The sequence below is a fragment of the Arachis hypogaea genome, chromosome 15 (assembly GCF_003086295.3).
Source record: "Arachis hypogaea cultivar Tifrunner chromosome 15, arahy.Tifrunner.gnm2.J5K5, whole genome shotgun sequence".
NCBI classification, from domain to species: Eukaryota; Viridiplantae; Streptophyta; class Magnoliopsida; order Fabales; family Fabaceae; genus Arachis; species Arachis hypogaea.
Window position 1 is genome coordinate 19001515 of NC_092050.1, and position 12416 is coordinate 19013930.

The 12416-nt window shown below is 35.2% G+C and overlaps 2 long non-coding RNA genes across 2 annotated transcripts; both read left to right on the forward strand.

Annotated features, from left to right (window-relative positions):
* The first annotated feature begins 9368 nt into the window (after positions 1 to 9368).
* Positions 9369 to 10197, forward strand: LOC140179478 (uncharacterized). The gene is made up of 2 exons (XR_011872953.1): positions 9369 to 9791; positions 9969 to 10197. It is a non-coding gene; the product is annotated as an uncharacterized lncRNA (long non-coding RNA).
* An 859-nt stretch (positions 10198 to 11056) lies between these two features.
* LOC140179618 (uncharacterized) lies at positions 11057 to 12218 on the forward strand. Its single transcript, XR_011873251.1, has 2 exons — positions 11057 to 11197; positions 11932 to 12218. It is a non-coding gene; the product is annotated as an uncharacterized lncRNA (long non-coding RNA).
* Positions 12219 to 12416: the final 198 nt, after the last annotated feature.

Genomic DNA, 12416 nt, shown 5'->3' on the forward strand with positions numbered 1-12416 from the left:
GCATACAAGAATGGAAATTGAAGCTCAAAATCATGTTGCTTCTGCTGAAAATCCTGCTGCTTCTGCTGAAAATCCTCCTGCTTCTGCTATTGATGCCGCCACAACTCCTGTTGAACCACAAGTTAATGAAGAAGATAAGGATACAAACATTGAGAATCCAGAAGCTTCTTGTAGGGGAAAGAAATCGTATGTTTGGCAATATTTTACTGAACTTCCGTTGGCTGAGACAAAGGGACAGCACCAGGCCAAATGTAATCATTGTCAGAAAAAATACGGTTGTCATCCTACTAAACATGGAACAAATTCTCTAAATAAGCACTTAAAGGGTGCTCATAAGTGGATATTTACTAAAGCGGAAAAGAAGGGGACACTTCATGGCTATATGCCCAAAATTGAGGAAGAAGAGGATCTATGCAAAGCCTTTAAGGGTTATAACTTGGAAGATTGTAAGAAGTCTGTAGCTGAGTTTGTTGTACTAGATGAAATGCCATTTAAAGTTGTTGAGGGGATTGGATTTTGCAAGATGTTAAATCGATTTGAACCAAGATTTACAGTACCATCTAGGTGGACAGTCTCAAGAAGAGATTGCTTTCAACTGTATTTAGATGAGAAGAAAAAGCTAAAAGAATGGTTGGCAAAGTCATGTGCTCGGGTTTGTTTGACAACTGATTGCTGGACATCAAATCAAAATTATAATTATATGAGCTTGACTGCACATTTTGTTGATGATGAACGGAAGTTACAAAAGAGGATTATAAATTTCTGTCAAATTGAGAACCACAAGGGTGATACGGTAGGAAGAGAAATCGAGAAATGCTTGAGAGAGTGGGGAATTGAAAAAGTTTTTACAATCACAGTAGATAATGCAAGTTCGAATGATGGAGCTATTACTTATCTTCAAAGGAAATTAGGTGCAAGAGGTGGGTTGGTGTGTGGAGGAAAGTATATGCAAGTGAGATGTTGTGCTCATGTTCTTAATTTGATAGTGAACGAAGGAATTAAAGATCAACAAACTTCAATTGAAAGCATTAGAAATGCTGTCAGGTATGTTAGGTCTTCTCCTCAAAGGACTAAAAAATTTAAAGATTCGACTGAGGCCGAGTTAATTGAATCTAAAAGTCTTGTGTGCTTGGATGTTTCAACTATGTGGAATTCTACCTATCTAATGTTGGAACATGCCGAGAAATTTGAAAAAGCTTTTGATAGACTTTATGATCAAGAACCTGATTATCTTAGATGGTTTGGAGAGGACAGTGGGGGAAAAAAGAAAGTTGGTCCACCAACACCACTTGATTGGCAACATGCTAGATTATTTATTGACTTTTTGAGAATATTCTATGAGATAACTTTGAGTTTCTCATCTTCTTTGCATGTTACATCGAACAAATATTTTCATGAAATTGCATCTGTTGCTTCTCAATTAACATCTTGGAGCCAAAATCATTCTGAATTGTTAGGAAGCATGGCATGTTCTATGAAACATAAATATGATAAATATTAGGGACCGGTTGACAAATTTAATCTATTGTTACTTGTTGCTATTGTATTGGATCCTCGGTATAAATTTGATTATCTCTGTTGGTGTTTGGAGGATGTTTATGACAAGGAAGTGTCTACTAGCATGACTGGTTTTGTTAAACTCACATTAGACACATTGCATAAGTTTTATGAAAAAGAGGTTGCCGACGATAAAGGGAGGGATGATGGTGGAGATTCATCTAGAGATATTTTTTATGACAATATTAAAGTCTCAGCTGGTGCCAAAGGCGTTTCTGAAAATAGAGTGAATATGTGGAAAAACAAAAAAGAGAGAAGGCTAATGCAGATAGCAAGTCAGATGTGGAGAGATATTTGGCCGAGGATACTGTGGAAGATGAGAATTTTGATATATTGGCTTGGTGGAAAGTGAATGCTTCAAAATACAGAATTCTTTCTCTCATAGCCCATGACATCTTAGGTATTCCAGTTTCAACTGTTACTTCTGAATCATGCTTTAGCACTGGTGGACGTGTGGTTGATGTCTTCCGTAGCTCTTTGTCACCATTAATGGCTGAAGCTTTGATATGCACTCAAAGTTGGTTGTGCCCTTCTAAACAAAGAGATGGAGATCAAGAGTTTGATTTATTTGATAGCAGTCAGAAGATTGTTGAAGGTACATTTATAATATTTTTATTATTTGTGACTTATCTATCTCAAGTAATAATCTTTTATATGAAAAATGAGTAACTTTATATGTTTTGTAGGTTTCACTAATGCATCCACATCACAAGGAACAAGTTGACAACATTAATGGCTATTGATGGATGATGGTTATTCATGTGGAATTATTGTTTTGTAAACTTTAATATTATGATTTGTTTAGTTATTATAAGACTAAGTTAATATTTTATATTTAGAATGCATAAGACTTTAAGACTAATGCATAATATTGTGTTGTTTGTATTGACTTAAATATTTAGTACTATTAGACAATATTAGTATTAATTGTGGTTATGTTTTAATTTTAGAAAAGGTAAGGTAATGTGAATGGCCCGGTTTTCACCCGGTATAGTCGTGGCCCGAAAGGGTATAGGTTTCATCGGGTCTAGGGTCGGGTTCGGGTATCATAAATGGACCCGGTACATATTTCGGGACGGGTCTGGGTCACATCAAACCCGGTTTCACCCGGCCCATGCACACCCCTATTTATTATATATACATGTATCTCTACTTTCTTCGTACGCAAGTAATCGTTACCTTGAGTAGGGCTGGCAATTCATACCCTACTCGCGGGTACCCAACTCGGTCCAACCCATTCGGGTAGGGTACGGTCCGGGTATGCCTGCGGGTAGGGTAGGGTACGGGTTTAAGGTGTACCCTACGCTACCCTACCCGCACCTCATATATAATACATATTTTATAAAAATTAGGTATATAGTGAAGGAAGTGAGAGTTGAACCCACAACCTCCCTTATGTAATGACTTACAATAAGTGAACAACCACTAAAACTAGTTAGTTAATTTAGTAATTTAGAGCATTAGTTTTTTATTTTTTATGTTATTAATATGTATAAAATTTGAAATGATTGAATTTTATATTTATTTTGAAAAAATTTGATATTTCTGCGGGTAGGGTAGGGTTTAGAATTTTAGGGTGCGGGTAGGGTTAGGATTGAGAGATTCTCAACCCACGGGTAGGGTTATGGTAGGGTCCATTGCCAGCCCTAACCTTGAGTATTGCGCTTTTATTTTTCACATTTTTGCTTAACCAACCTTCAAGACTCCTCGAATATTATATTCTTTCAACTACTATTATAAAATATATATGTGTGTGTGTGTGTGTATTTATTTATTTATTTATTTATTTATTTATTTATTTATTTATTTATTTTAGAGGTCGTAATACTACACCACCTCTGTTTTACAGCTTAAGCGTAAAGCTCTACTTGGTAGGGTGTTACATTGAAAACCGCCATCAACAAGGTAGGATTTTTTTCTTAAAATCATTTTATTACCAAGAATTGTTATAAATCGATATCGATATGAAAATTATATTTTTAGTGATTATATGAGTCTCATGAATTAGTATGTTTGAATGTTGGGTGAATTATGTGAATTGTTAGCGGCATTGCCACGTTGTAATTGTGATTGTGAATAAATAATTGTGATGAGCCTTGAAATTGAGTTGAATGAGGTTTGATGTGAGAGTCTGGGCCTAAGGTCATATTCGGGTAAGTTTTGGGTAAGTTTTTGGTGGAATTGAATAAGTGAATTGTACCTCTTGGTCTTATTGTGATATTGACTTGAATGTGATTAATGTTTGGAATTTAGATTATTAAAGGTGTTTGAATTGGAAAAACTTGTTAATGAATGAAATTGTGTTGAGTGCATTGTATATGATTTGAGTGTTGGTATTGAAATGGAGAGAATGGTTTTTGGTTTTCAAAAAGGAAATGAATTGAGAAGTAGTCAAAATGACTTTATGTAGAATTTGGTAAAAACATAGTTTTGATCAACTTCGACGGGTCATAACTTGGCACTTGGAGTTTTGATTTGAGTGAAATTTATCTTAAATTAAAACTAGTAAGAATGGATAAAACGGAGTTTTATAAAAGAAGTTATGAATGTTTGAAAACTAGTGTTAAAAACTAAAATTTCAGATTCTGCAAAAAATAAAAAATTTTGGCTGGTGTGCATGGGCACCAATCAGAACGAGTGTTGCAGCTCGTGCATATTCACGAGAAGGGAATTACCAATTGTGCATACGCACAAGGAGTGATGCGTACCCACAAGGGGTAATGCGTACGCACAGATCCTGTTTTCTTAAAAAAATTCTGTTTTTGACTGTTTGACTTTTTTGGCACGCTTGTAAACTCATATAACCCCTAAATAAAGTCTGATAACTTGTTTTTAAGCTTTGGATAGAGTGTGACTAAGTCCTATGAATTAAATTGAATTATTTTTTGGATAAACGCTTGGTTAATCGTATGATATTATTGTGGAGATGGAGGTTCGTCCCGCCCGCGGTGAGCACGGTGGTGTTATCTCGCTCGCATGATAATAGGATTAGTAGCTGATAAAATATGGGGTTAGTGAATCTATAAGTTGTGATTTTGATTATGTTAATGATGAGTTTGATGATGATAATGATTATGATTGAAAAGTGTGCTGGGCACTATAACCCAAGAGTGTGTCGGACACTATATTCCAAGAGTGTGCTGGACACTATATCCCTAATAGATGGTGATTATGAATATGATGAGGTTTGATTGTGGCAAGGTCATGGGTTTCGTCCCGCTTGCATATTTGGTTTGGCACCTGCACTCGGTAAGGACGGATGTCTCATTCCGCTTGCTTGTGGTTGCAGTGTGACGTGAAAAAGGTGACAGGGCACTCTCCCTTTGAGACAGAACGATACTCCCAATGAGAAAGTGACATGGCATTCTCCCTCTGAGACAAGCTAAGTGCAGGGGCACTATCCTTCTGAGACCGACTTATGATAAGCCCAGATATTTTTCTCCTGAGGATGCGCAATCGAGAGACAATGTCCAGGTTAGCTATCAGATGTGTCGAATTCTGACAGTTTAACCGACACGTGAGCTCATGACCAGTACGATAGGCATGCATCATATTGCATTTGTTTGAAATTGCTTGGGTCTGCATAATTATTTGTTTTTCCTAATTGATATTTTGTAACTGCTAAATGTACTACTTGTCATAATTGTTCTCTATGTGTGTTTGTTTGATTGTCTATTTGATTGCTTGTGTTTGTGACTTGTTGGTTCAGATTATGGTGGTGAGGTGACTGTGATTGGTTTATATGTGTGTATGTACGTTTTCAAGAAAAAAGTATTTCTGGTTTCCAAAGACAAGTCAATACGAATTCGAGTTAAAGGCTCCTATTTAATTATTAAGTATATAGATGTTGTCGTAATGTCTTCGCTATCACAGTGGCGTAACCAGAAGTGTGACATTGTGGTAGTAAGGGTGTTACATCCACCAATCTCTACTGCCTCCACAGGATCCTCTAGCACAGTCTTATATGGCACCTCTAATATCACAAACTCAGGGGCCTACCCGCCATATTTGACCGTCGACATACAGCACAGTTGGTCGTCTGCATAGTTCATTACCATCAGCTTCCTTTTTCCCCATAGTTCATTATTATCTATTAAGAAAGTGTATTATGCTTATTTGTATCTCAAATTGATATTGAATGTATAGTTTGAGAATATGTTTATAGTTCATGGTTATGTTGAATGTATAATTTGACACTATGTTTATCTGTATTATTGGACTTCATTATACTTGTATTAAGTATGTTTATATAGTTAAAAATTATTGTCCCATATGTAAAATGTGTATTTTGTCTTCAGTATGGATGCGTTAGTTACAAATGCATCTCATTCCTAGCATAGACGAAATATATTTATAAGGACTACAATATCTTTTCTCGTCTGTGGACTAGATACATTACTAATCCTTCATTATTTATCTTGTCTATGCCAAAGATGAGATACGTTAAAAATTAACTCGTTTATGTAAGAAAGAGTATAAGCGTAAATAAATCTTAGCGTGTCTACTAGTGTAATTTCAATATTTATTTTATAGGTTTAACTAATATGTGCCCTAAGGGAATATGATAAGTTTATCATTAGTAGAAAATTTTAAATATTTTTATTTAATAAATACAAAATAAATACATTAAAAATTTAAAATTTTTATATTTTTAATGAAAACTTTCTTAATTTATAAATTTATAGGACCCAAGAAAAATAAATACATATGATAAATCTATTTTGATTGCCATGAGCCCTTTACCACTAGCTCTCGTCCTCATAGTATAGATCACCTCTTGAGCTACTAGAATGTTATCTGCACTAATTCTTTCTGGGATGAAACTGGCCTGGGTGTTAGAAACAATGTACCCCAAGTGCGGTTTTATTCTTTCTGCAATAACTTTAGTAAAAATTTTATAGCAGACGTTACAGAGACTGATAGGTCTGAACTGTGCAAAGTTTTCAGGTGACGGAACTTTAGGAATGATAGAAATTAAGGTTTGGTTTGCTCCATCTATATTCTCAGGATTTCTAAAGATCATATGCACCCAATTCACCACCGAATCAGATACAATGTCCCAGGAATGCTGAAAAAATTTTGCTGGCAGTCCATCACTTCCTGGTGCCTTCCAGCTTCCCATATTGAACACAACATGTTTAACTTTCTCATGGATAATATTTCTGCTCAAATGGTTTAAGTCAGCCTCAGCCAGCCTAGGAAACTTACCTGTGACAGGAAAATCAGGTAAAAAAAAATTGTAGTTATTAGGAGCGTATAAAGATTTGAAAAAGGATACTCCGAGCTCCTTCAGTTCTTCCACATTCTCAATCCATTCATCCTCGCTGTTTTTTAGAGCATTAACGTGGTTCCTTCGTCTCCTTCCGTTAGCTTTTTGGTGGAAGTATTTAGAGTTTTTGTCCCCTAAATTAATGATTTTACATTTAGCCATTTGCATCCAATAGCTTTCTTCTTGTACCACAATCATTTCATATTCCCTCCAAAGGTCCCTTTGAAGTTTTTCCGAAAAAGGATTATTATTAAAGGAAAGGTTTTGGTTGATGCCTTCAAGCCTGAGAAGAATTCTTTTCTTTTTTCTGAAGATGTGCCCAAAGACCTCTTTGTTCCATTCTTTGGCTTTCTCCGTGAAATGGTGAATGTTGTTGATGAGATCACCTTGTTGGTACCAGTTACTTCTCACCAAATTATTGTAGCCCTCATGGAGCAGCCAGGGCGCGAGCAGCTTGAAAGGTCTCTCTCTCCCATTTTCCACAAGAGTGTCAAACTCTAGGAGAATAAGTAGATGGTCAGACTTCAATTTAGGTAGATGTTTCACTCCAACGGATGGAAATAAAACATTGAACTCCAAATTGCATAAGAATCTATCAAGCCTGCATTTAATTTGATTTCTTTGCCAAGTGAACGGCGGACCAGAAAAGCCTAGATCATTCAGACCGCAGTTAAGCATGCATTCTTGAAATCTGTTTGAGTCTTAAGATAAATTAAGATTGCCCCAGTTTCCTCAAGAGAAATGATAGAATTAAAATCCCCACCAAGACACCAAGGCCCTTGATTAGTTGCTGCTATACTTTCTAGCTCCCTCCACAAGGTACTTCGCGTTCCAGGTTGGGGGCTGCCATAAATACACGTGCAATGCCAAGACCGGTTATTATTATCTTTAATCTTAAGGTGAATAAACTATCTTTGGACATTAACAGGCTCCACCTGCCAATCTTTTTCATTCCAAAGACACCAAATCCCTCCCGAGAAGCCCTCTGCATCGCTAATGCACCAAGAGTCAAAACCTAATTTGCGGATGATCCCCTCTACTTTGGTTCATGAGACATGGGTTTCAAGAAGGATACACAATTTCAGATTATAACGATAAGTTAAGTCTCTAATCATAATGGAAAATTCTTTGGAGGAAACCCCTCTACAATTCCAAGCTAATATATTCATAATAACCATTAAAAAACAAGGTAGAAAAAACTCCCTGAAAGAAGTCAGGAATCTAGCCCTCGATTGGCTTGTCATTAGTGGCCTGTGCCACCTCCTATATGCTTTGGAGACAATCCTCTCCCCTCTGTTGTTCCTGTTCCTCCATTGGGTCATCTTTTCCTATTTTGTTGCTGGATTCACCTGGATCTGGAGGGCTTATACTCCTTATTCCCACCTCCCATGATAGTTGAGATGAGGTTTCTGGTAGTATGATCCAAATGGCCTCCCATTAAAGCAGGCTGCATGCAGTTAGTATGTCCAACTTGTTTAGTAAGATATGAGAATTGTTTCCAATACTCTTGGTGTCTCTCTTCTTTATCTTTTTGGTTGTCTTGTGCCTTTTGGTTATTCCCCTGGTTATCTGAAAAGACATTATGGCTGTCCTGATTTGTCTGGAGGCCCTTGATGTTTCTTTGGTTGTGGCTGGATTGTTTTACATGCTTAGAGACTGTTGGAGTTTTCTTACTGATGGCAGTATTCTTTCCTTTCATGATAGGAATAGGGTTTTTGTGTTTCTGTTGGCTTCTCTGATTATGAGAGTTACTTCCATTCTTACTAGTCTGTTTGGTAGCACTTTTTTCGCTAGTTCTTGCTTCTTGGGTGTCCTTACAAGCTTCTGACGTCTCTATGGGAGTAGTATCCGGGTCAGTTTCTTCATTTTCTTGATTATCTTCCTGAATTTCCTTTGCAAGGATATGAAATCTTGATGTTGGTATACTTTCCTTTTTATTCTTTTTAGAAGGATTTTTGATTTTGGTTTGTTTCTTCTTTGGTTTTTCTTAAATATCATCCACGGTCCAAATGGGTTGCCTTCTTGGTCCTCCTTAATTTCTTCCTGATTGGCTTCCTGGTTTTGTGAGGCTTGCCTATTTTGTTGCATCTCTCCTAAAATGGTTGGTATTCTTTCTTGATTTTTCTCCATTGAATCTTCTTTTCTTTTTTGAATACTTTGCTGATTTTTTGGGCCCTGATTAGTCTCCTTACCATTGCTTCCCTCATCTCCACCGGGAATCCTGCCTCCCGTTGGATCCATGGCGGTGTTGGTGGTGGTTCCAGTCATTGATTCACTACACTGTTCGATTCTATGCCCGTATTTGCCACAGTTGAAACAAATTTGGTGTAATCTCTCGTAAACAATGTTGAAATCTTTGCCCAGAGCTGTAAAGGATGGAACAATCTTCTTTCTCAGGTCAATTTCCACACAAATTCTAGCAAATTTACCGCGAGAGTGTATAGATGTGAGCTCGTCCACTTTTAGCATTGTGCCAAGCGTCTTTCTAACTTTCCAAAGGAAGAATTTGTTATATAACTCAGCTGGGAGGTTTGGGATTCTTATCCATACAGCAACTTTCTGGACATCCGTTTCTTGTGGTAAGAAAAGCGGCCTCCACCTCTGCACTAATAGATAGTGGTCTGCTATCATCCTGATCCGCGAATCTAACTAGGAAGAAATTTCTAGCCAAATCCATGACTCTTATGGATCCTTTTTTCATCCATCTCCGTTGCACCCATCTGTCAAGGGCTTGGAGATTGAAAGTTTTTCCTAAAGGTTTTACTATCAGAGAGAGTTTCCAGGGTCTACACCAGTCTTCATACTCTTCTAAAGAGACCTCAATTGTAGATTTGGGATTGAAGGGAACTTGGTCCTCCGTGGAGAGGTCCACATCCAAATCTTCTGGAGCATACTCCTCTGAAACTATCTCCACAATTTCTTGTGGGTTCAGTTTTTCGAAGCCATTTTCCACCACCATATCCCGGTAGGACCTTCTAGGTGACTTGTACTCATCCTGTTTACCTTCATTAGTTTTCTGATTATCATTAGCTCTAACTGATGTTTGCTTTGTTTCTCTTGTTTCTCCTTCTGTGATTTCCATGCTCTCTGTTACGATATTTCCTCCATTCATCTTGACTTTTTTTTTACTTCTTGACATCAGGTCTTCCTCTTCCGGCGAGCGTTCATCTGTTTCTGTGAGAGAAGTGTCTGTGCTCATTCTTTTTTTTTTTTTTTTGCTTATCTCAAATTGATATTGAATATATAGTTTGAGAATATGTTTATAGTTCATGGTTATGTTGAATGTATAATTTGAGATTATGTTTATCTGTATTATTGGACTTCATTATACTTGTATTAAGTATATTTATATAGTTAAAAATTATTGTCCCATATGTAAAACGTGTATTTTGTCTTCAGTATGGATGCGTTAGTTACAAATGTATCTCATTCCTAGCATAGACGAAATATATTTATAAGGACTACAATATTTTATCTCGTTTGTGGACTAGATACATTACTAATCCTTCATTATTTATTTTGTCTATGCCAAAGATGAGATACGTTAAAAACTAACTCGTTTATATAATAAGAGTATAAGCGTAAATTAATCTTAGCGTGTCTACTAGTGTAATTTCAATATTTATTTTATAGGTTTAATTAATATGTGCCTTAAGGGCATATGATAAGTTTATCATTAGTAGAAAATTTTAAATATTTTTATTTAATAAATACAAAATAAATACATTAAAATTTTAATTTTTTATATTTTTAATGAAAACTTTTTTAATTTATAAATTTATAGGACCTAAGAAAAATAAACTCTTATTTTATTTATTTGAAAGAAAAAATCTTGATTTAGTGATTTATTTCTGTGTTCGCATAGTATTTTCGTTAATTTTATTATATAAATAAATTATATATGAAACAAATTGGTTAATATCTCTCTGTGAACTGAGATTTTCTATTATTGGGTCAACTTTTGTATGGTGGGAAGCTGACTCGCAACCAACAAATACACCTTAGCTTAATTCTTTTAATTTATCTTCTTCCTGTCGCAACTAAATCCGAATATATTCTATGATATATATTAGTAGGTGAAACTTACAGCTATATATCTTTTAATTTGATAATGATGCCAACGTGAGTGGGAACCGTATATTATCTATATGAACATGATTATTCAGCATGCTTAATTAGCCTTCATTTCGTTGTAACTATATTAACTAGTAATTTGTCACATGCTTTTCTGTTGTATTGTATGGCATCCACATGTGAAGTTTACGGTCAAACTCGAAATTGCAGAGAGTACCTCATCCTTCATCATCATTCTTATGTTGGAAAAAAGCAATGATCCGTCCAAAAAGAAGCAATATGAAAAACTTTTGGAAGGTGAAGTATAGTTTCTCACTTTAATTATGTACCATAAAATAATATTTAATGCATATAGCTTATCAAGAAAAAAATGTTTAACGCATGTATTAAATACATATTTTTTTTTTAGTATTACTATCCGAAAAAAGTTTATTCAGCTTCTCCAACCTAATTATATATATGTTCCGTTTCCAACTGTCATTCTCTGGCTTTTGTAGACAATCAATTAATCATACTGAATATTTTGTCACATGAGACATATGTCAGGCATATTCTCCTTCTTCTTTTCTTTGTTATTTTTATTCTGATTTAACTGGCTTTTAAAAATTTCAAAGTATAACCAAATTAAACTAAGGTATTAGTAGCTGGTTAAACTGGTCTGAAGCTAGCTCAGTAGAAACTAGAAATAAATGTGTATGTACTACTAGATGTGATTAAGAAAAGTTAATTAGTGCTTAGTATAAATTCAAAGTACACCTTTCCATAATATCATAGATTGGAAAGTAACTAAGAATCCTAGCTCACTTTTTAACTATCTTCATAGTATTTAAATAAACAAATTTTGAATTATTTGTTTATTTATATGAGAACTACTTAAACTTCTATTAGAATTACGAAAACAGATACAGTTTTTTTTTTTTTTTTTTAAATTTCTTTCTTCATTTCCTTTTTATAAAAATCATGTAATAAGCCCCTCCCAACCCCACTCCCTTTTGTTTTGAGCATTGGATTTTTTCTTGTGTGTTGTCCAGAATTAATTTTCTCAAGGTTGGAGGGGACCATTAATCCGGGAGAAAAATCCAATAAACCAATAAGTTAGTAAAGAGAATTGAATCGCTTACAAGTGACAACAAAGGAATGCAGCTGAAATAGTATAGTAGTGAAATGCAGAGAATATGATCATCAAACTTGCTTTATGCATATGGTGAAAATGCTGTATATAATGTACGGTAACTAGCAAGTCCAAGAGAAGAGTAGTAAATGGAATTGTGGTCATAGAATGAACAAGCAATCATAATTATTATTATTCATTCATTCACCTTGTTGCTGTTGGCACCATACGGCAATATATCTCTTCACAAATAAGAAAAGAAAAAGGTATAGGCAAAATTGCATACTCATTAACCACTTCAATTCAAATATACAACTTTCACCAACAAAAAAAAGACAAGGAAAAAAGTAAAAGAAAAGAAAAAACAATCAATCATGTTTCATGTTTACATTTGGAAGCATTTCT